We start from the raw sequence: 4,700 nt of genomic DNA, 5'->3' as shown, positions 1-4,700 counted from the left end.
TCAGGAAGTATTTGCACAAGGGTGACCAATAGCTGGAACAAGATGCCAGGAAAGATGCTTGAGGCTAGGACACTGGTTTCATGTAAGAAACAGCTATATTCTGTAATGGGAAGATGGCAGGATGAGAGCAAATGGGGCAAAGAGTCCACTTCATCTGACCCCATGTGTGATCATTCTCACTGGTGATATTGTGAGCTGGACAATCATGTTTTAATTTTAGTTGGAATTTCTTCCCCTGCTGAGTTGGGAGCAGATGGGGGTGGAATAGCTGCAGAAAGCAGGCGACTTTACAAGTTGCGGAAGAAATGCAACCAGGATTATAATCTATAACCATGCTTTCTGCAGGTGCAGCCAGTCTGGGAGAGTGAGAATGATTCGACTAATCGTTACAGTCAAATGTAAGTACATAGCATGGCACCCATGTTTATTGGTTGAATGGGCAAGGAATGAGAAAATATATCTTGTGTTTTCTGTCAGCATTTGTGAAGCTTGCAGTTAATTACACCAGGCTTTAAGTTTGAATTTCAAGAATCTGAAGCCAAAGATGAAACATATAAAATGTGGACACTGAAACCTGCCACAGAACACTGACTCCATTAAACTCTAACCTCTAGATAACTTCTCAATCAAAAACTGATCGTAATAAAGTTTTAGATATATAAACCTATAACAGGTCTTACATGATTTTTATACCAGTGAATGACACTGACTGTAGAATTCACAAGATAGTAAGTACTCATGTAGATTATTGTAGTCAGGATAATATCATATAAAAGTCTTAAAATTTACAGCAGAGGAAAGCCATTTGTCACATTATGCCTGTGCCAGCTCTCTGAAACAGCTATCCACTTAGCCCCATTCCTCAACCCTTTCCTTACAATTTTACAATATTTCTTCCTGATACATTTATGGGGGTGGAGCCAGAGAACTGGAGGATAGCAAATGTTACATCACTGTTCAATAAAGGAGAGAGGGCCAGTCAGCCTAAGTTCCCCTTGGTGGGGGAACTTTTAGAGACATTAATCCGGGACAAAATTAATTGGCACTTGAAAAAAGTATGGGCTAATAAATGAAAGTCAGTACGGATTTGTTAAAGGCATATCGTCTTTGACTAGCTTGATTGAGTTCTTTGATGAAGGTAGCTCGGTTGACGTTGTGTATATGGACTTTCAAAAGGCATTTGATAAAGCACCACATAATCGACTTGTTAGCAAAGTTAAAGTGCATTGGATTAAAGGGACAGTGGCAGCGTGGATACAAAATTGGCTAAGGTGGCAGGACAAGTGAGAAGGCTGGAATCCTGGGCTTTATTAACAGAGGCATAGAGTATAAAAGCAAGGAAGTTATGCTAAGCCTTTATAAATCACTGGTTAGACATCAGCTGGAGTATTGTGTTCAATTCTGGGCACCACATTTTAGGAAGGATGTCAAGGCCTTAGAGGGGCTGCAGAAGAGATTTACTAGAATGGTACCAGGGATGAGGAACTTCAGTTATGTGGAGAGACTGGAGAAGCAGGGGTTGTTCTCCTTAGAGCATAGAAGGTTAAGAGGAGATTTGATAGAGGTGTTCAAAATCATGAATGTTTTTGATAGAGTAAATAAGGAGAAATTGTTTCCAGTGGCAGAAGGGTCGGTAACCAGAGGACACAGATTTAAGGTCATTAGCAAAAGAGCCTGATGTTACATGTGGAAAAAAATTTCATGCAGCGAGTTGTTATGATCTGGAATGTGCTGCCTGAAAGGGTGGTGGAAGCAGATTCAATAGTAACTTTCAAAAGGGAATTGGATAAATACTTGAAGGGAAAAAATTACAGGGCTATGGGGAAAGAGCAGGGGAGTGCCACTAATAGGATAGCTCTACCAAAGAGCCGGCAAAGGAACGATGGGCCGAATGGCCTCCTTCTGTGCTGTATCATCTATGATTTATCTACTTCCTTTTAAAAGCTGTTGTGGATTCTGTTTCCACCACTATTTCTGGTAGGGTATGCCAAGCTCTAATAACTTTCAGCATAAAAAAATTCTTCTCATCTATCCCTTCATTCACAGGTTACTTGGCTTGTAAATTTGTCAATTTTCTCCTCCTCTGCTGAAGGTGCTGGATATTGCTCGAGTGCTGTTCTATGAGCACTGTTTGCTCTCTGGTACCTTATGCAAATGGATATACTTCACATGCAAGCCTATTCTATCATAGCAACTTCACAGCTGATGTCCACACCTATGCACATTTCAGCAGGAGTCACTGAACAGAGATCAGAAAGAGGAATGTTGGCTGTTTTTCTCTTCTCTAACAGAGGGACACTGAGGTGAATTGCAATGCCTCAATTGCTAGCCTGATTGAAATCAGCTGGCACAGAGCAAAGACTGGGAATCAAACTTGAGACCTGAGAGCTTCTGATCTGTATAGCATATTATTACAAAGGTTAGGTGCCGTTATTCACTAAACTGGCAAGGCAGCTCCATCTTTTGAGTTTTAAGTAACGGTATAGTAAGAACATTTATAGATGCTTCCTTATTGTAGCACATTTTGGGTAAAGTGATGAATGGTGGAATTGGACAACCTCAAGCACCCTCCGCCCCCCACCCCAGCCCGCCCCCCAATTTGGGCCTTGGCAAGTCTGCTGCTGGGTTAAAATGTTTTTTTGATGCTCTCCAGAAGCATTCTGAATTTGCCACCCCTGCTTGTGACAACTCTTAAAATTTGATTTACATACAATTTTACTCTCCTACCTGTAAGGAACTATTGGTTAAGGTATTTTGGGGAACTAGGCTTGAAAGGGTTAATTATTCAAGGCTTCAGCTGAAACTACTGTACTATAACAAAGACTGCTTTTAGATTAACTTACTGCAGCTGCAGGCACTAACAGTTTGTTATTGCAAACTAAGGGAGGAACACAACAATACTGTCATTCTTTCAGACATACTGGAATGCTGAAGCTAGCTAGTACTCCCATTACCTTCAAGGCCTACAGGATGATTTATCAATTAGAGGGACAGGGAAACATTGTGCTAAGAATCTTGTTATTGTGAATAAGGAGAGATAAGGAGGGGCCACTAGGCATTGTCTCTTCTGGGCAAATATGTGTTATCTATAAGATTGGGTAAATCAAGGGGAGTATTTTGGAAAATATCTGATTGGATGTATTTTGCCCCAGTTCCATTTTTTGGGGTGTAACTGGGGAGTCTGAACCTTTGTTAAGTGTAGAGGACGAAAAGGAAAGTACCAGGCAGATGAACGAGAACGAGTGTACGTGCATGAAGGAACGGGGAAGGAGGTTGTGGCTTCTACCCAAAGGACGATGGGGTAGTAAAATTCTATGCTGTTTAAATGCTGTAATGTATTGATTCTTGCTAAATAAAGTCATATGGCCGTTAACTGTTATGGTGTCAGTGTTGAACACTAAACAGAGTCAAAATTGACTACATACCAGTGCTGTCATCCCTCGACCCATTTGAGTTTGCACCTGGAGTTATGAATAATTAAGCAAATAAGCTTAGACCGGAGAATTGAGTGCTATTTGCCCCTGAGATTCAGGCAGGTCTTAAAGCAGTGCGAACCAAAGTAAAACTGATTTACACCTGATGATGAAAATTGGCTCCAATGAATCTGTTGTGGTGCCCACTGATCATGGAAAGATTCCCAGATTAGTGGACATCATGTGCTCATACTGCATGATCATCAAAGTGCTTACACGTTATTTCATTAAGTTATTTCGTTATTTCCACAGGCTGGAAAATGGCGGCATTGTGCAGCCACCATAATAATCAAGCATTGCCCTAAAAGAGGGCACTACAGTAGATAACAGAACAGACACTTTTACAGCACATTTCTCAAGTTACAAACTATAGAAATGATCCCTAAAAATATACATCTCCAACCTAAAACTCATAAACCGGGAAATAAATTAAATGACAACTATGAGTCGACAAAGTATTTGCTATCCTGTGTTATCCATCACTTGCAGAATTTCAATAAGTTTCCTCTTTTGATAGATTGGCATTGTGGCGTTTAATAGCACCCGAACTACTGCAATTGCCCTCACCCCCAAAGGATGATATCATCAATAAAAAAACCGACAGCATGTCCAAATTAAAAATACACGGTGGTAAGTTCAAATAACAATTTGGTTATACTTGCCAATTAAATAATTGATATCCTGTGGTTCCCACAGTTATGGAAGGCTACCCCACACATTTGTATTCCATAGTCACCTAGGCTTGTACCAGAGATTGCAGTATGGGCAAGCAGTCAGTGTTCCTTTTCAGTTTGAGGAGGTAATTTAGAGACATTGGGCATGATTTTAATAAGGTGGTGGGATGGCAGCAGCGGGGGGGGGGGGGGGGGGTCAATAATGGGCGCACAGCAAACGCGAATAGTAAAAACTTATTCCCCACATGATCGCAAATTGGCGAGTTGCTGCAGTGCATCCTGTGAATGGTACACACTGCAGCCACAGTGCGCCGTTGGTGAAGGGAGTGAATGTTTAGGGTGGTAGATGGGGTGCCAATCAAGCGGGCTGCTTTGTCCTGGATGGTGTCGAGCTTCTTGAGTGTTGTTGGAGCTGCACTCATCCAGGCAAGTGGAGAGTATTCCATCACACTCCTGACTTGTGCCTTGTAGATGGTGGAAAGGGTTTGGAAAGGTGAGTCACTCACCACAGAATACCCAGCCTCTGACCTGCTCTTGTGGCCACAGTATTTAT

General features: G+C 41.6%; 1 pseudogene; it reads right to left on the bottom strand.

Moving 5' to 3' along the window:
- Nucleotides 1–3,786: 3,786 nt before the first annotated feature.
- Nucleotides 3,787–3,872, bottom strand: LOC137333209 (small nucleolar RNA U3; annotated as a pseudogene).
- Nucleotides 3,873–4,700: the final 828 nt, after the last annotated feature.

Source organism: Heptranchias perlo, chromosome 15 (genome assembly GCF_035084215.1).
Source record: "Heptranchias perlo isolate sHepPer1 chromosome 15, sHepPer1.hap1, whole genome shotgun sequence".
In the NCBI taxonomy this organism is placed as follows: Eukaryota; Metazoa; Chordata; class Chondrichthyes; order Hexanchiformes; family Hexanchidae; genus Heptranchias; species Heptranchias perlo.
This window is presented reverse-complemented; position numbering and strand designations above follow the sequence as displayed.